Source organism: Lonchura striata, chromosome 1, assembly GCF_046129695.1.
Source record: "Lonchura striata isolate bLonStr1 chromosome 1, bLonStr1.mat, whole genome shotgun sequence".
Lineage (NCBI taxonomy): Eukaryota > Metazoa > Chordata > Aves > Passeriformes > Estrildidae > Lonchura > Lonchura striata.
The window spans coordinates 95,353,729-95,374,676 of NC_134603.1; positions in this window are offsets into that span (position 1 = coordinate 95,353,729).

Here is a 20,948-nt window from a genome sequence, read left to right on the forward strand (position 1 = left end):
GTTTTAGATGGTTAAAATTTGTTAAGCCACACCAAAAGAAGCTAAACAAAGGAAAATCCATCCTAGCAACATGTTTAAGTTTTTAAGCTAGACTAATTAAATGCAATTAAGTTGGAAAATTTAGCCTACCGCTTTACTCCAGGATTTTGCCACAAAGCCCCAGCAGTGCTCAGGTCTGATGCACCATTTCAGTTTGTCTAAAAACTACCAAAACTCAGGTTATCAACAGCATTTATTCCCACTCTGGGCTTAAGACACCACAAGTTCAGCCTAGGAAACTTCCTTCTTGACTTGGGGGACAGATGGCAGGCACAGATTCACCTATAGAGAAATGGGAGCCTGAGGAGTCACCTCTCCTTGGCTGATTTCAACATGGCACCTACTCACTGTGCTGCCTCCTAACCTGACTCTGCAGAGGGGTGAGGGGAGAATGTGGAGAGGATGTATTTCTGTTCATCCCAAAACACAGAAATGAAGAGCATTGATGCTTCTAAGTATTTCCCATGGGAGTTTTGTACCAGTATTTTCTTTTGCCAACTGAGAAGAGTGCAATGCCCACCTTCAGATTTTGGGAGGGCAGTCATGATCTGTACCTGAACCAGCACTAAGTAAGCCTTACTGCTTCCTGCACTGAACTTACACCACTTTTCCCCCTTTGCTCAGGAAAAAACATCTCCTTTTACTTAGAGCCAAAGGACAAGTCAAGGGCAGAGCCATGGCCATAACATTGCATCTCCTGAGACTCAGGGTTCAGCTCTTATGAGCATTTCAACATCGTTCTTGTGGTTTACTTCCCTTTGGGAATTGTTTGTTGGTTGTTTTGTTTATTTAACAGCGTTAATTAAAAACTGAAGGCACACCCAGCTCAAGCAAGGTGCAGTAATCGGAGGAACTGCCCAAGTTCCTCAAGAGGGAGGAGAAGTTTACCCTGAATTGATCTAGGTAGATAGAAATAATACAAGAAAAGAGAAATACTCAGTATGTCAATATCTGTTATGCACTCAGCATGTATCTCGGACTGCTCCTGAAAGCATAAACTAGATTAATACAATTTAATTCAGCTTTAAATAAAACATTTTGATTAGTAAGCAAGGTGTGAACACACACATTGTCAAGGTATCTGCTGAATGGGGCATTCACAGCTTTAGCACACAAGACAACCAGAAGGTCTTGACTAAGTAACAGACACATGCAAGGCATGTAAGCACTTACTAAGGTCATTTAAAACACATCCACACTTACTTGCTTTACAGAACTAGAGCTTAATTGTTCAGAAAATTACAATAGTTTGGTGTTTACACCAGGCACTTTATCAACTGAAATACTCTTTTATTATTATTAATTTTCTCTTTTGGATCACATTGTTGACCTTCAATAGGACTCTCTGTGGAACTTCAGAGAGCTTGAGTCTGGCTGAAAAAATAGTGTCATTACCTTGTTGGCTAGTGCTGACCCCCATATTTTAAGATGGACACCAAAATTCACATAGAGATTAGTAAGTAGGAACAGTTTTATAGCTCTCTGAATCCCTGAAATAATCCTAAGAGCATTCCATTCCTAAAAGTAGGTTCTGGTCATTCTAATCTAGTTTCCTAAGAAGAAAAATAAGAAGAAACTTAAAATTGGAGTAGAAACAAGAATATAACCTTTATAAAAGAATGTATATATGTGAAATGAGAAATAAAATTATTTACTTTTGACAGGGAACAGATTTAGCCAACACTTTAAAACTAGCATTGGTCCAGGAAGGATTACTGTTTACAGACTTTGATAGATAAAGCAGCTTTAAAAAATGCTCTGGGCTAGATTTTTCTCTGAATTTCTCTTAGCAGACTTTATCCTTGGAGGTTTCTTTTCATATTCAAAACTATACAGTTTATCCTACCTTTACTAGCAACTTACTGGAGGAACAGCTTCTTACTGTGCAAATTGTTCCACAATTTTATTTGAGAAAGTCCTTATGATCTAAATCCTTCCATACATTGTGCTGCCTTTCTGGCCTTTAAATCAATAGAAGATGAAAACTACTCTAATCAAGAGTAGGCTCAATCCCCTATTTTTAAAAAAACTCACCAAAAAGGGAAAGGCCAACTTCTTCCCATCTGAAAGCCTTCACACTTGGCCAGGCCAGCTCCTGCCCTTGGATGCAGCTACTCATGCTCCCAGCTGCCACTCACCTCTCTTGCTGCAGGAGCAAGCCATTTTCCCCTGGACCTGCCAGCATAGCTCAAGCACAGAGCCAAGACAGCAGCTCTCCTTGGGATCTTCCAGTCACCATCCTCACACAATAGAACACGCTTGATGTTTGAAAAGGTATCCATGCTGACCCCAAGGAGGAGAGCTGCTGTGCAGAGGCCTCAGAGCATTCTGCAGGAGAAGCAGGTTCTCCCCTCCCACCCCAGCAGGGCTCGGCAGATGAACATCAAGTTGTTTGAGCTCTCCAGGCTTTGAGCTCTTCATCTGCCAGCACATGGGTAAGGTCCTCAGCACCTCAGAGGAGACTGACAAGACTGTGCTTTACAGTCTTCCTAACACAACCTAAAATCTCCTGCAAAACAGAAATTCCTCTTAGGGAATAGGTCTGTAGAGCTTAATATTTTTTTTTAAGAGTGGCATAGCTATAGTTCAATTAATTCTGACCAATGTGTCCAGACTTGTTCCTTGTAGTTTTTCTTATGCTCAATAGCTTTTCTTTTAACCTGCTTTTCCTTTAAAAGCTTTCCCACCATTTTAGGGCCTGTCTTGCACTCCCTAAGTAGATAAGTTTTGATTTATATTCTCTCCTAAGTTTGCAGCAGCAGAGAGTAAAACAACATATTTTCTCTACCAGGCAAAGAAATCCTCACTTATCTCTTTCCCCCCATTTCCCCCAACAGGGAGTGCTGGCAGAGCTGGTCAGCAGAGCTGCTGTTCTCAGCCACATGCAGCACACAGCAGCACGAGCAGTGCTGCCAGGTTGGCAGCCACTGCTGGAACAGCATCTGTCTTACAACGGGCATCTGGAGAAATGGCTGGAAACCCAAATCTGTGGAACGTCAGCTTTATTAGAGATGAAGTTAAGCTACAGGTTTGGAATCTGAATCTGAATTTGTTTGCAAATTGAGGAACCAGGGACTTGCTTCAATGCTTTATAGAAAAAAAGAGCCATGAGGTTTTGATCTGAACCAGAAAAGGCAGGCCTGTTCAGAGCCTGGCTTTTTCTCTGGGACCTGTGCCTAATCACAGCTGAGTGATTACTCAGCATTGCTTGTCCAGTTCGTTCACATCTGTGCTGTTGTGTACACTTGGCATTCGTTTACAGTTATGTCTGTGATCAGGTAAATCAAAATGTGTTTTTGCTTTTGCAGAAAGGAAAAATAATGTTGGATGGGGAGTTTGGGAGATCACCTGAAACATTTCAGTTTCTTATTTCTGACCTCTACAAAGAGCCACAAGATGTAGGTGTTTCGTGCAAAAGCAGAGGTCTTAAGTTGCTTGAAGTGAGCTGCTACTGGTATGTACCATGCAGTTTCCCTTTGTTGGTACTACTACTTTATAGTGTTCAAAAATAACCCAAACAGGTTAGGTAGTAACCAAGATATTATCTGAGTAAATTTTACCTCAGGGGATTCATTCAGAGTCAAAAATGTTTTAGTCTGTCTGCATGAATGTGGCTCCAAGGAAGATTTTACAAGCAAACAAGTTGAACGGCAGGCAAATGTAGAAAGAGGGAAAATGAACAGAAAAGCAAAAAAGCAGGTAAATGTAGAAAGGGGGGAAACTAACAGAAAGAATTGCAACACATTTTAGTAGCTATATTTTTTAATACCTTAGCACTGATATTTGTCTGTCTTTGAAAAAAGTAAAAATATATCTGGGCTTTTGTAAAAATGACAGCTTGCTTGTTTTGGTTTTGTAAGAGGCACAGGCAGGCCCAAACAAAAATCCCAGAACCAAACACCACTTGTGGTAGGAAGAATCAAACTCCCAGAACATAAGCACTCCTTTAATTTGAGTACTTTACAATCCAAATCCTCTTGTGTCTCAGGATTACACTGCTGGGCATTGTCTGACCAAAAGCCAATTTAATTTTCTAGGGCACGGATGATATTTCAGTGCTTTTGAGTCAATCTAGAGAATTTTACATCACTTCTACCACTGCCAGTTTAATAAGGAAAATCACTTAGGCCAGAGGTGTCTATGTCCCTTGGTAACCTTGATCTGCATATAGTCTTTTTGCCCACAGCAGCCTGGTTTAAGTCAGAAGGGAGACAGCTAGCTCACTTTCTTTCTGCATTCTGACCCATACCCTTTCCATATCTGCAGATTCCACCTTCTTCCCATGCAATATGCAAGACCAAAACTTCAGGACACACACATGCACACATTATATGAGTGCCTGTGTACTTTAGTGTCTGAAACCCAAAGAAGCATTATGGAGAATTACCCAGACATGTCTCTTTAAAGTAACAGAACTGAGCAAGAAACCCACCCATGAATCCAGATCCAGTGTCCCACCAGCAGACTGGGATTATATACAAGCTCTCTAATATTTGCATGGTAGCTATTGTTTTCCAAGTAGAACAAAATAAAAAATAATAAATATGAAACACATTTTAGCATGACATGCCTTGTATCTTCTTTTCACATGCATGCTGATATTAATATTCTTTTCTTCACCTGTAAATTTGCACAGGTGAAGAAGAGTATACAGGAAGAATAAGGAAATACAAGAAAAATATACAGGTGAAATTTGCACCTGTATATTTGCTCATATACAGGCAGGCAAATAATTGTGTGTGTGTGTGTCTTTGGTTATAATTACTATCTTGGATTGCATGTATATTTTAAATGCCTTCAACATATATGTAACATATTTTTATGTATTTTTCCACAAAAGAATATATGTTTTACTATGTTTAGGCACATCTAAATATGTCATGCTAAAATTATTTTGCCTACTATCTCTTGTAAGTTGCAGAATGTATCAAATCAAAGGGGGGAAATGACAGAAAGAGTTTTAGCATAAATCCTCCGAAAGTTTTCTAGCCAACCAGGGCAGATGAACAAAACCATGGGATTCAAATTACCAGCTACACAGATCTGGCTGCATTGTTTTCACTGTAAGCTGATGTTAGGCCAAAAACTTGCAGTCTCTCCACTAAGTTTAGTACTGTGCATAGGGTACACTGTCTCTTACAAGAAACTTCTGAACTGAATACAACACCAACACTAGAGAGACAGCAAGAAAATCCTGAATACAATACTATCAGAAATATTTGTGATTAGGCATTTGCAGATAAAAATTGCTTTAAGATATTAGTCATGGTAAGTATTGGGCAGCATGACAAGGCAACCTGTTAAAAATTTGTCAACTGCATTTGTCCAAATCAGTGATTCCAGCAGGCCTGCACCAAGTCTGGACCATATTAACATACCTATATTCAAGCCCAAATGAGTTCAGTGAGAGAGTGATAAGAAGTGGCAATGAAGTCAGGGCTGTAGTCAGGGACTAGTCCCAGAGGGTCCTAGATGGATGGTGTGAGCCCAAATGCAGCCCAGGAGAGGTGAAGAGGGGAGCAGCAGGAGAGATCAGCAGCCCAGAGCTCCCTCCCTGACCCTGCTTCGGTCAGCAGCAGTCCCAGCCTGTGAGCAGGACCCTAATCCCTGCACAGCTGGAACATTGGCACTTCTAAGACATCAGTCCAGGCTGCTTGGGAAAGTGCTGTAAATATCCCCATTGCATAGATGAGGAAATAAAGTCTGCAGGAACAAAATGCTTTACCATGAGGACAGGAGATGTAAAGATTAAAAGAAAAAGGCCAGTTTGTTACCTTAGGTCAAGATTTTCAGGTATTGAGAAGATCAATGGGTGACTCTGCTACTAGCAGACAAGGAATGAACCTTCAGAAGTCCCCTAGAAATCATACATGTCAGTTAAGTACTCCATGGTGAGGTGATCTACTGGGTTATTTCTCTGGACCTGTTCCTAAAGGCCTCTAAATATCTCCCATTGCCAAACCTGTTCCAGGGCACCAGTTCAGTTTGTTCTTTTTGGTAGGTGCATTTGCAAATTCTGCATGTACTTCAATTCCTAGCTTTCTTTCAAAAGGGGTATCTCCCCCCAGGGGTTGGTTTTTGATCCCTTCAGAACATGAAAAATAATGAACTTGGGAGCAGAGGTAAGGGGGACCAAAAAGAAGAAAACAACTCAGCTCTCTTGAACTACTCAAATTAATTTCTTCATTGCCTAAAATGTGCTTGCTTTCGATCTTAAATTTCACCCATCAGCCATTCCTGTCCCTGAGGAATAATTAGGCTGGGAATTTCTGTATATAAAGGAGACCATGTTGTTTTGGGGTTTTTTCATGATACCTAAAAGGATGGTGAATTTGTTGTTGTTTATCTGAACAGAAATAGAATAGCAAGATCGGAGCAATATGTGCAGAAAGCAATGTGTATGGACCACTGTCTATGTATTCATTATCCTGCCTTTTTCAGAGGCAAGAATCCTGAGGTAAACACATTTACCTGAATATAAGTTATAGACTCATTCCCCAGCAGCAGTGGAGCTACTCTAGATCTTCACCCAGGGAAGCAACATACAGTTACAGAAAACAGGGCTCTCATTTCTAACCCCCTCCATCATGCTTCCTGCAAGACAAACAATGCTAAAAAAGAACCATGCTTCCCAGTGTAGGGAGTTCCTTGGTGTGAACTGGAGCTACGCACTCCCAGGGGAAGCAGCCTCACTTGAAGATTAGAGCCAGGGCATTGAAATCTCCTGAAAAACAAAATACCATTGCTTCATCAGAGTGGGAAACTCCAGTGGCAGCTCCACCCTGTTAAGAGAGAAAATGTATAGACATTGTCACTGTCCTGAGCCTTCTCCTTAGAGCTGAAAGACCCAGAAAGGATATCAGTATTCCTATTTTGTTCTCAATTCTTCTGTAACAAAGGAACAGTACTTAAAAATTATTCTAAACCTGGAAAGGTTTCAGGTCCCCTAAGCAGCCATTGGGAGACACTCAAATAGAGTTACAACAAAGTTGACTCCTTTGTTCTTACAAAGACTGTCTGTCAAAAACTTCCTTCTTCTGTCTCTCAATCCAAACAAAGCTTTCAGTGACACTGATAGAAGAACTCCAGTGGCACAGATCCTTCCAGCACCTGCACTGGCCTCCAGACAACAGCGTGCAGAGGCAGAGATGCTCTCAAAATCTCCCTCCCAACTGAGGCTCAACAACAACCTTCACAGAGGCAAAACTTCCTCCGCTGACTTGAAAAATCATAGGTTTTTTTGTCAAGGACAGCTGTCATGCAGGAGAGTCTGTCGGTGAATAAGACCTTCTATACTTCTAAAGCTTCTTGTGTTAACAGCTTCAATCTCCTGGGATAAAGTTAAATAGGTGCTGGCTTCTGTTTGTAAATATGTCCAAGGTGGTTTACCTAAACAGTTCAGTTTGTGAATGAACAGTATTCACATCAACAGAGTTTTATCACCTTTCAATTGTTTTTGATGAATTTGTCTGCTCATGAGCCATTTCAGGGAATGTTCATGGTTTACTTAAATCCCAGTAGTACTGGGACAAGTGGTATAGCATTGCTCTTTCACATTTCCTTGATCAGCTTTATCTACTGCACAGAACTAGGCAGGTCTGCCTAGCTTTGGGCAATAGTAACAGAAAACTCTTTCTCCAGTGTCTGACCGAGATAGCTACAAGGCCAGTAAATGCCTTGTTATGCAGTTATTTGAAAATACTTCCAGTTTACTTTCACAAAAGATATATCCTGAAAATGCTAGGCTAAATAAATTTATTAGCTCCATCTACAGAGCCGATATATTTTTGAGCCAAAATTATTTATAGCAAATGGCATTTTGTAGAAAAGATTGAGGAGTTTTTCTCTGTTGTTACTGGACTAATCTTAAATGTTGTGTTCAACTACAAAATATCTCCTGGTCTTCATTTGGCCATCTCTGGAGAAGAGTTCAGCACTGTTCTGAAAATGTTTGATCTGAACCAGAGAGAAATATAAAAAAAATCTTTCCCAAGTATTTCCCACCATCTCAACAGGTCTTTTGTTAGTCTTCTCTGCCCCATCTTGTTTTTCAACTTGTTTGGGTGTGAGCTGCAGCAGAAGACATCCCATACCATGTGGTCTGCACCACTAAAGTACTCTTCACCTAGGTAAAAGAAGACTTGGGCCTCTGTTTACTGCTCCTACCTGTTTTTTATATTCAAAGGCCGCCTTAACCCTTCTGGCCATAACACCAGCCGAGGAAGGCCTCTGGAGTCAGTTGACTGCTGATCCTTGTCCTCCAGACTCTTTCTCCCACCCCAAGCCCCCTTTCACAGTCCTGGCACAGCACTTCTCTTTCCCAGGTGCACCCATTTGCACTTGCTTGTACTTAAGTGCAAGGCTGCTTCGCAAGGAATCTTGGTGACTCTACATGCCTTGTCCTCCTCAAAATAAAGCCACAGTTTCCTGTGTTACACCACACACTTGCAGACCACACAACAGCTGTCTCATCTTTTTGGAAATGATTCGTTTATTTTGAACTTAGACTAAGTATCTAAGCCAGAATAGGTCACTGGAGCAACAGCTATGATGTCCCAAAGAAATCAAGCTGTTGCCTACAATTGTTCTGACTCAGTGAGCAGTAAACACTGGAGCTAATGTTTGTGTGCAGGGAAATGTGTTTGCTATAAATGCAGCTTCTTTTGTGTGTCAGGCATATTTTACTAACACATCACTGTGGAACTCGATAGTCTCACACAGTCATTCCCAGAAAACACTGCTCTTTGCTCACTGGCTCATCTGCACAGTCATCTTTTTTTTGTTTCAAAGTTTTGGAACACTTCATGTCATAGTGAAAATAAAATTATCCGTTCCTGAACCAAAATTCTGAAATTTTCCAGAATAGTTTAAATAAACACACTTTCATTTTGAGTAATTTTTCCCCTCTCTTGGAAAATTCCTTGCAAGTTATACCAATTTGGAAGTTACCAGAAGGAAAACATTTCAGTGAGCATTCTAGTATCCTCTCACTGAAGTATAGGCCAGGCACAGTCCAGTTATGGTTAGTGTTTCTCTGTGACAATTGCTCCACACAACAATCCCTTCTTTCCTTACAGATCATCTACTTACATCCTTAGGCAGAAAAAAATACAAATTAAAAGGGATTAGAAAAAGGTTACATGAAGACACCTTTTAAGGATCTCACAAGATTTTTTTTTTTCATAATAGTCTAACTCCATTAAGAAAAAAAAAAAATACATTTGTAAGAGGCTTTGTCAATGGTGGGAGTTGGCAAGGAAGACAAGAAGCTCAGCATTAGCCAGGTTACACAATAACTTGCTACTATTTGTGGCTGTCTCCCAAAGGGCCAAAGAAATTAACTCGTGGTTAGTTAAATAATAGTTTTATTAAAACAATGATCAGATCAAATAACTGGCATGTATGTGCAGGAAGTCTTTCAAAATACTCAGGTCCTGCAAAAGAGTCAGATCAAGAAAATATCTTTTAAATATCTGATCCCTGAAGTAACTGAGACCTGTAAAAACTGGATGCCTTAAGAAGAAAAAAGTTTTTTTAAACCTTAATCCCAACATTCTCTCCAAAGAATAACACAGTTCTCTACTTTCAGTGTTTTCTCTTCATGCAGATGTTTTCATTCCCTTGTTACAGCAGAGAATTTTTTTTTCCTGTGACCACAGCTCTCTCAACATTTTATTCTTAAAAAGAGAAATAAATGAAAGAGATCTAAAGCTGTGTTGTTTCACATCTCCCAGTTGATTTTCCCACTGAAAGGAGCAAATAACTGGAAAAGAGGCATGCTGACTGAAGAGCAAGCCCTCCAGATACCCCACAAGCTGCAGAGAGCTGCAGTGGCAGATGAGTGGGTGAGCACGATAGCTCCTGAGGGTATCCAGTCCCATTTTTGTGGGAGTTCAGGAGCCGTCTTTGCACATTCCCATCTTTTCAGGTGAGAAGAGCAAGTTCAATTCCAAAATATTGTGCTGTGTCTGGATGACGGGACAGGACAGAGAGCATGTGCTCCCTCATCCCACGCCTGCAGCAAGAAGCATTGCCCTGGGCTCGGTGGCTGCAGAGTCAAGTCTAGGGTGAAATTGCTCTGAGCAAAGTTACCAGCTCTGGTATGAGAGGATCGTGGCACATGGAGCAGACTGCTCCCAAAAAGGGCCAAATTACCTCACAGGGTTCAAGTGGAGTGTGCAAAGGCAGGGCGCCTGCAGGCAGATTTTGGCCCTATTCTCCGTGCTTCTGAACCATGAGATTACTTGCCCAGTGGAAGCTTTGTGACTTTCAGTGTTTAAGAGAGCAGCTTGAGGTACTGAAAGTGGATTATACAATGCACAACACAAATAGATGCTGTCAGCAACGTAACGTGTGTTCAAAGAGAACAGCAATGGAAAGAGTGTCTGACTTCTTCTGAGTTCTCTTAAGTGTAAACAATGCTCACTCTGTGGCAGATACCCATCTGATGGTGAATTGCTGCCCCTAATCTCTGCTTGCATCTATCAGTTTGCATTATATTCAGGTAGTGGTGAGCACTGCCTTTTGGGTGGGTATAGAGTACTTGGTGAGCTTTTTGGATGAAGGGCAGGTAAAAACTTGCTACGTCTTGTATCCAAGATTCGAGTATTTACCTGTTGGAGCCCTGCATATTAAGGCCCACGCGTTTACATTGCAACTCAACATGGAATTTTAATGAATTCACGGACTCTGAAGGCCCCCACCCACCTCTTCTCAAACAACTGAAATCCTCTGCATTCCTCTTAGCTGTACCTGCTTGGCATGCAATGGCAGCCGATCAGACTGGGAACAAACAGGCCTGCTGCTGAACACCGAGGAGGTGACAGACATTTTCGGGTGCCAAATCAGCCACCTCTCAAAGCACAAAATGTCCCTCCTCTCCCAAAGCACAAGAAGATCAGAAATTACCTCAGGATTCTCCCCTTCCATCATAGGCCTTTTATGACAGTAAGTTATACAGCACCACAAGCCAGGCTTGATGCCTTTCATCTTCCTGTTGAAGAAACCACTCTTGCTCAAACACAGTGTTTGTGGTGAACATAATCAATCGCTCACCTAAATGAAAACCAGCAGTGAGGTAGATCTTTGCAGAGCCTTGACCAGATTTACCATGCTGCACATCATCCATACCCAAGGGAAGAGGGGTACAAATGGAAGCTAATTCCCAACATGTGGCAGAATCTGATTTTGCAACTGATCTTGTACATCTTCAAGTATAAAGCACTGTTTTAGCCCATGAAAAGGGGCTATGCTGGGAGCAGTTAGAGAGACAGAAGTAGAGAGTTTCTATTCCAGTATCTCAAAATGTGATGAAACACTGAAAAGACATTATTATATATTACTCTAGATATTATCAGTCTCTCATATTATCGTGACAGCCATTATTGGAAGGGACAAAAGATGTCCTGTGAAGGAGAGAGGACAGCAGAGAAGAGGAATGGCTACAGTACTAGAACTGACTTAACTTTATCTACCTCTATCTGGAGCCCAAGGAACTCCTTTCCATTGGCAACCATGGTACACCTTCTCATGCCAAGACATTCTGAGTGAATTGGTCTCACAAATCCCATAACAGGCAAGAAGATTTCAATTAGGATGACATCTGACATCTCAAAGCAGGCTTCTTATAAATACAGCCTGCCAATCACAGTCTATACCAAATTATGGATTAAGAAACATTGGACAGGTCTATGCTCTTCTAAATCCCAGGATCAGCAACAAATGAGAAGGAAGGGGATGAGTAATGCATGCAAATGGCTGCATTCATATTTGAACACACATCAGAAATGCTTGTCATTAAAGAAATCCCTGGGCTTGTATCCCACCTTAGGATTCAGACTGGATAACACATAACATAGTATAGCAACATTTATACCTGTCCAAATTGAAAATGACCTGCTTGCCACACTCCAGGACCTGGATGGCTGTTTCACTGACACACACAAAGCACTAGAGACATTCAATTGTAGCAGCATTTTCTTCCTCTTCAGCTACTCCACACTCGTGAACCCCACAGTTACAGACAAAATTCTTTTGTCCGTCCTTTTGTCCTTTTAGCAAGAAGCTTGCACTCACTTTTACTTATTATAACTAATCTCAAACGTTTTCCTCTCTCTGTCTTTCATTATATGCCTTTTGTTCTCCAGTTATTTAGTCCTTATACCATTACCTCACAACTCTGTTACAACTAGTTTCACTAGCACACTTCCATTTTCTAGGCAGCAGTCTCTAGAAAAATTAGCACAGAAGACTGGTCCCAAAATCAATCATTAGGAAGAGCTTTCAATAACAACTTCCCTTCAGTCAGAAAGGTCTCTTTTCACTGAAATCTGCCCTTTAGCTTACCTATTAGTCACAATTTTACTGGCATTACTCAGCATGTCCCTCAGTTTCACATACACCACACTAGGAGCTAAGCAAGGAGGAGTGCATTTCCATGACTAGAAACACCAGTGCCTTTATCAGTGACTAGGCTTACCTACATCATGCTTGATCTGGCCTCCTGCATTTTCTTCCCTTTCTCTGCAACTTTATGTCCTATTGTTACTTTAAAAAGAATAGAACAATTGCTATGACTAGCCTGCTCCCCAACAGGGCTGTCCTTACGTGTTTGTCAGACTCACGTTCTGCAGCTGAAGAGGGTCTTTTTTCCTCTGTTAAGTCTTATTGAAAATAGTGTTCTTGAGCCCACAATTATATGAGCCAGTTCCTTCCAGATATCAAGATTAAAATGATCCAGCCATTCTCCAATATTTGACTCGAGCTGTTTCTCCCACTTTGGCAGAAGCCATTTCAATTTCCAGGTGTTCATAGCCACTAAAAACCTGCAACGTCTGAATATTCAGAATCACCATTCTGACTGAAACAGAAACAAAGTATCTGATAAATTGTTGGGCCATGACAAACTACTTTTTTCTCCCCTTTTATTTATGTGGCTGAAGGACCTTTTGCTATTTGTTTTAATTTCTTTTGCAGAGTCAAACTCGGCTTGTCTCATGCCAATGCTCCTTTCACCCATATATTTCCTGGCCTCTTACATGTGGCTTTCTTTGCCGACCTGTTCTTTTTTCTACTCCTTATTCAGTCATATCTGATAACTTTTCTCCCATGTTTTTCACTTCACAAGATATGCCATCCATCTGGATCTGAGAATTTAAGCTATAGATCTGTACTTGTCTACCCTTCATTTTAATTGAAATTGAAATCCCTCAAAGCAAGGTTATTTTCTACTTCATTCTGTAACTTAGTGTCAGATCTAAAAAAGTATTGCTCCTTGCTGTTTCAGTGACTGGTAAGGAACTCTGCTGGTTATTGCATTCAGAAATGTCTGAATTTAGCTATTTGTTCCCCTCTATAATCCTGGAAGTCAAAGCCTCCCATAATGACAGACCTCTAACAAGCAAGATTGGTATCTACCAAATTCAGTTCTTTAGGTCATTGGTAGATATTCCTCAGCAATCAGACTTCCCCAGAATACCTTTGGCTCTATTAGGTTGGTTATTTAACTCATTATCTCTTTGTATTTACCTCATTAAAGGCTTATCTGTAACATCAGACTGTTTACCACTGTCTTTCACAAGTCAGGTATGCTCCAGTACCTGCACTCCAACTATTCCTCCCCTTCCTCACCTTCTCCTTCACTGTTTCCAGACACACAAACACACACATAGCCCCCTGCCCAACCTCCTTTGTCATGTCCTTAAATACTCACTTGAACTCCTTCCACCATTTCCAAGTGAAACTGCAGTCCAGTGATTTACAGCACTTACTCTCAGTGATATGTCACACCCAAAAATTTATGTGAAATACCTCCTCAACCAGCAACCATCTTAGCTATCTCCACAAATGTTTTGCCATCTCTGTTACACCTTAATAGTTATCATCATCTATTGTTCCTTGACAGAGTTTTTGCTAAAAATAATTTTTAAAAATGAATCCTTCCCTCTACCCCCCCTCCCCCCCAGATATCCAAGCTTTTATTCTGGACCCATAGAATCTCTTTCTACCCCTGGCTTTTGACTATTCAAGCTCATTTCATACCTAGTAAATCCTTTCCCCCTCCTTTAAGTGTGATGTTGTCCACAGATTGATTCTTCCACAGCAAAATGCAATGAATTTTGGCCAGATTTTATTTCTATTTAATCTACTTATTTTTCACAAAAATATAAGGTACTAGCTATTCACACTTCAATCTCTGCCTTGGTGCTTTATTGTCTTCATCCTTATTCCCAGGTATTAGCAAAGTAAAAAACAAACTGCCCAGAAAAAGAACTCCTGTGTTATGACCCAGTAGATACAGTCCTGGTTGATTGGGATGTCTTCCCAGAGGGATAATATTTTTTACATAACATCCTTAAGATACAATCTTCCTTATTCCTACTTTAAATCAAATATAGAAGTACTCAACTTTCTTCCTTTAACACAAATAAAAATAACTGTGTTTGGCAAACAGGTTGTCTACTCTCATTCTCCCTGCTGGAATTTCACTTTGCGGGAGCTCATGCAAGCCATTTTGTATTTGCTTTGGTTAATGTAAGTTCAAATAAACTCAACACTGAAAGCCAAACTTTCAAAAGGTGTCATATATTTTGCCTGCTTTGAACTCAAGGATTTTGCAGGCTTTCCCTGTAGATCTGCCAAGGTTAGCAGAGTTCAGAGAACCTAGCCCAAATTGCAGGGCTGCAATAAAACCTGACATGGAGATTCATCTAGTTTGAATGTTTATGACAATTGCTTTATACAATTACCTCCTTGGTCCTTCTGACACCCTGAAGAAAAGCAACAGGAATGGATTTTCCAATAATGTCATCTGCAGAAAACTGTGTTGGGACTTTTAAAGAGCTGCATATTATGGGCCGGTTGCTGCTGTAGCCATCCCTACTTCATTTTTACAAGGAACTGCTGCTGTTCAAAATGAGCCACAAGTCAGATTCTGAATTTCAGCTCTTTGAATGCCCCGTGTGAGTCAGTTCCATACCTGCTCTAACAACATTGTTTCCAATACGGGTATGACCACTCCCTCTACTTCCAAAGCCATATTGGAGCATGGGATTGTGCTCATGTGGCTGGCCTCATGGCACGCTGACATCATCCAACGGATCAGTCACCTCATAAAATCAAACAATGATCAATTTTTTTCCCCAAACAAGTCTAAATTAATTACACTATTCCTGGACTGCCTGCAGGTTGGAGGTCAAGAAGTGATACGTGCTATCCACATACACACACAAAAAAAAAATATTCCCTCAAAGCTCTACACTGAAAAGAGAGTGAAAGATGGAGTTAATTTATAGGTTATATGCCACATCTGACTTAAAACAAAGAGGAATACAAACATAAGCAGAAGGGTTGCTAAGGATGCACACAAACATACAATTGGAATTTCTTCTTTATCCTCACCTTCCTGTGTTCTGTACTGGCCATCTTTGCCTGCATATTGACCTGGTCTACAGGTACACCTGCACTGGCCATATTATGTACTTTCATAAATAACAAATTATAAAAAGGCAGAATAAAGAATAAAATTAATTTATCACTTACTAAAAAAAAATATTACTCCTGGAAATATATATTAAAAAAAAAAAAAAAAGCAGAAGCTGAGAAGCTGAAAGAGCTATGACATGTGACTGCCTAAATGATTCTACAATATACATGTAGGTATTTCAGATGTGCTCTTTTTCAGGCATTTAGTCAGAATCACAGGGATTACGTCTTTACCTTGTGTCTGTTTCTGCAAAGCACAGACAGTACAGGTTGATTCTGTAAAGTAACACCCTAGCCCCTCAGTCTGCTCATTGTATCCTCAGTAAAACTGGAGCTAGAGAGCCTCAAAAATCCCTATGCTACTGCTGATTTCCAGGCGGCATCCCTGCCACACAGCAGGTTTTCTTTGCCCTCTGCACCATTTAAGAAGAAAAAAACAATGTAAAGAGGACAGGAAACCACCAAGATACTTGGTTGATCAAATGATAGGTCACTGCCACCAACATGCTTGCCGATCTCTTTAAAATTGAGGTGGGTGAGTAGCAGAAGAAAACAAGGAATAAAGTGTCCAGTTGGAACACAGTTTTAGGTTATTAGCTGTTGTGTGTTGAGAGGAGTCAAGGCCCTTAGCTAGGTTCTTAGGTAGGGGCATATGCAAATTGAGAAAATACATAGAAATCCTCTGTTAAAGGTGCACTGACTTTGCCAGTCCACTGACCTCCTGAGCCTTTCCGTAAGACATACTTGCTCACTCTCGCTTCTCCTCTCAGATTAGCTCTGTCTGCTCCCAGGCGCCTACTCTCTCTTTCTCTAATGTGATTAAATAAGCTCCCTGTCTCTCCAGGCTTGTGCAACCACCTCTCGCTTAGTCACCTAAGCGCTCTGCAACACCCCAAAGGAGTGGAGTCAGCTGAAACAGGAGAGTTCCCAGCTCTGACATGTAAAGTACTTGCACTCAGTGCTAAATAAACTTGGAAAAATGTTCACAATGCAGCTGTGTGCACAGGATGCTGCAACCTCAGGGCAAGAATAATTATACACAAACAAGATACTTAGGATTTATGTTCCCCTCAAATAAAAATGTGCGCTGCTCATGCCAATCTCAGCACTTCATGGTATGTCTGCAATCTGAGGCAGAGGAACAGATTCTCTGTTAGGGTGAAGAGATTAGATACCATCGTTGCTTTATTTTCCAATAAACTTTAGAGGCATTCTAAGCATTGTGGGTACACACTGATATGCTTTTCACCATACAAGGATGAGGATTCATGGGAGGTCTTTTAAATGCCCTGTTGTGTTACTGGTATTTATTCAGGTAATTTTCTATTGGCATTTGTTGATGATTCCTTTTCAGAAGTTATAGGGTTAAAGCTGAAGCCCGTAGGAATATCAGACCAAAACAAAACTGAGGAAGTTTCAGAAAAAGAAACAAGTACTCCTAGACCATTCTAAGCAAAGGTTTATCTAACTTCTTCTTAAATTCTCTCATGAGGGAGAGTACCAACTGCTTGTGCAAGTAGCCTGTTGCAATGCTTATGCATCTCTCAGTAGATGACTACTTCTCCTAACAGTCAATTTCAATTAAATCTGCTGCTAACAAAGTTAATCTTTCCTCTTCTCATTGAACACAGCAAAAGATTGATCACCATCTTCTTCATAATGACTTTTTAATCATGGTCATATTTATCTTCTCTTCCTGAGGGGAAAAAAACCCTAAAGCAAATTCTCTGATCTTTTTTTTTTAAAAAACCTCTCAACACACTCCTTGTCTTTGGATCTGTAACTGTTTGAATGTGCCGCATCCATGGGCAATGCCAAAAATCAAATCAAAGAAACCTGTGCTAAGAAGCCTTGTCTGCAATGGGCCTGAGATCTCTCTCTTCTCTTGAACCAGACTTGGCAGTGAACATATGCAGTGATATTTCATTATACTCCCCTGCTCTAACAAACCCCACTCTAAAAATCAAGGGAGACTCCCTTGAAGTTGCTTTCATACCTGCTTAGTTCTGCAGTGGAACTTGAAATGGTATGACTTACAGAGTTGAAAGGACACTTTTCAGGCTTGTTAAAGTTGCTGCAAACAAGGAAAACTCAACAACTTCAGGACTACTTTAGTAAGCAATTGCTCGCTGGTTGGAATGCAAGTTACACCATGTTAGACCCGCTTCATATTTTGCCCCAAGGAATCAGCAAACTGGGTGGGAGACCAACAGGCATTCCCACCAGCCTGTCAGGCTGGACAAGCTGCAAGAACAAGCAGTCAGTCTGATATTTTTGCTTTCCCTTTCTTGACCTCAACTATAGAGAGGAAAAAGTTAATGCAGGTTTCAACCTTTGTATTTAGGTCAAGTTCTGTTAAAATTGTAAGGGAAAAAGGTTCAAGAGTTCACAATTTTCTTAGCCAAACAATGAGTACAGAATTCACATTCTTCTGTTTAGAAGACTTACACAAGACTATGCAAGTGATATGTGAGCAGTAACTGGCTCTTTGTGAGAGTCCTCTGGAATCAAAGGAGAGAAGCATGCCCCTAACAACTATATCTCGTTTTTAATATTCTCTCTGGAGGTGGCCACTATTTCCATGATCCAGTCCTGTTTTTTGCCATACTCTGCTACCTGAAAAAAAAAAAAAAAAAAAGAAAAAAAAAGATAAGTATATTAAGAAAAAATAAGAAGAATAAGCAAGAAGAAATAAAAAATAAGTATATTAAAGTATATTAACCAGGCATGAAAAAAAGATGGTAGCCTCAAAACCCATGGCATGGAGGAAAATGTTATTTTTTGCTGCTGGCAATTTTCTTTGGATTGGCAGAACATGTCTTTCTACTGTGAAAAGGAGCATATGTACTGAGCTCTGTGAGCTCATTCATGGTATCCTTGTTGATGCCAGCTAGTAGCAATTCAGAGTTCAACTAGTCATTGAAAATTAATCCATTAAAATTGTCAGGGGCCAGTCAGTTTAAACCCTAGTGAGAACTGGTCAGATATTAAGTGACTTTAGACACGAATACATTTTTACTTGTTTCAGAGACTCAAATGGGCACATGGAAAAGATGCTGTCTTCCAGTAGCCCATTTTGCAATTGATTAGAAATTAAATCCTTTGTGTTTGAGTCAGGGTGGGGAAAATATTTTGAGACTGCAGTTTGATCTGAGTGTTGCTTTTACTTGTGGTTTGGCAAAAGACTCTGAAATGCTGTTAAATCAAAAAGGCAAAGAAAAGCTGCAATTGCCGTGTCTCTGCTTATAAAAAAACATTTTAAAATAACCACATGCATCATTCACTGCACAGATGCCACATTCTTCCCTACCCTTATTTAATAGCTAGCTGTCAATCTATGTTGAAGAGCAGTTACCTGACATTACCATAATAATGCTTCAAAGCTTCATATTAAAGATGGGTATCTTCCTAGGCAAGCCCATAGGGGTAAAGAAAAAAAAAAGGCCTTTTCTCTCTGGAGTTGCAAAAATGCAGTTCTCCAAGAGATGATAGACTGCAACCACGCAGGAATGACACTCACAGACACTCCTGATTTCTCTTTACTATAACTAAGCAGAGCAAAATCAACAAATTTGTATCTGCATAAGACAGGCTTCTCATCTGTATTTCTATTAACTGTGGTAGAGGGGAAACTAAATGTGATCTGAGACCTCTGGCCATTAGCATAACATAAACACTTCTTCCATCTTCCAGGGTAAGTATTATGCTTCTCAGGACAGCTCATGTGCATCTACTTTGATGTTTAGTCATTCTCAAAACATGCTCCTTTCACGTGCTCCTGCTGTGAGCAAACACTGCAATGAAAACTTGTCTGTGTCATAGGTTTGGGAGATGGTGCCATGTGTACAAGCCAAAAACCTCAAGATCTTTTAAGCTGAGTTAATTTGATATTGAGTAGGGGGGAACTGGAGCTGACATTTAAATTCACTGTTTTCTGAGCAGGATTAGAGGGAGGTGGCAGGAGCCAAAGACTGGCTGAACATCTGAGACACACAGCTGACTCCTTTAAGTGTGAGGAATGGTGAGAAATCAAAGCATGGAAATCCTGTGAAAAAGGGCCCAGATGCTTAGGTGAAAGAAAAGTACAATTAAGCAAGGGCTTACCAATATATATAGAATCTTTCATTCCCTCTGCAACAGAGTAGGGAAGCTCAGGACCTGACAGTAGTTAGAAAGCAGAAGACAACAGCTGCTTCACAGGAGAATTTCCAACACCAAACATACAGCAAGCACTGAGCATATCCTCTCTTCCTCCAGCATGCATTGAGACTCCAGTGGAGGAGTCCCAGAGCACAGACTTTCCTTAGAAGCTTCTGTCAAGAAATCCATTGACACCAGCATCCATGCTCTGCAGATCCCTTAAGCTGTCTCCTGTTTACTAGACCTTCCACATCTCAGCTTTCTGCTTACCAGAAGCTAAATGTTGCAGGAATGTAGCTGTGCCAGTCTTCCATGTTGTGAGAGAAGGTCGTAGAGATCTCTGACATGTGAGATTACACAAAGGGAAGTCATTAGGAAATGGTACAAAACCCCAAGTGCCCATAAGAGAAAAAGGAAGGGTAAAGGGTGAATTTCCTTCATGAACTCCCTCTCTCCTGAGAGACAGAAACTCTGCCACTTGCACTGTTCCTCATGAGACAAATATGCTTCTGTGAAACATCTTCCAGTAGCTCTCCATGCTAGGATTTGTCACCCTAGTGAATATCCTTCAAATTTTCATTCTCTGAACACAGACATAATATCACCCAAGGATGGACTGACGCGATATTTCTCAGCACCTTCCCCCTGCAGCTTACACAGCTGATAAAACCACCTACATGAGAGCAATGGCATCTACTCATTACTCAGACACAGCATCCATCCAAGGCAGGGAAGCTCCTTATTCAAGCACAGAACTGTTGCAGGCAAGGCAGAGTGTTTATAAATTTGTATGCAACGATGTTTATTCTGATACCATTGGATTGCTTCATACCATCACTTTGACTGAAACAAGATGAGATAATGGGAACCCTGACTGTTGGAAGCCAACTTGGTTTCAGTTTAAGTGTATGCATTTATTTAAGCTTTCACAAGGTATCCTATTGACTGTGCACATAAAAGAAGATAAGTCAATGAGCAAAGAGAGCCTCAAGAGCTCAGAATGGTATTTGTGAGTTCATACCATGTCAGGAGGAAAAACAAACACCACAACAGTTTTGGATACCATGGGCTTCTTTCACAGCAGTTCACTCTGCATCCCTGCTTCCCTCTTACTCTGAAAGAGGGTTTCCCTGGAGTAGAAGAATGGGGAGGAGAGGATAAAACCATTTAATAATGCAAAGAAACTGTTTTTCAATTCTTCACACGGAGTTTTTTATTAGCACACAGAAAATCTACATTTGGAAAACCTAAAAGTACACAGCTTTTGCTGTGAATCAACACAAGAC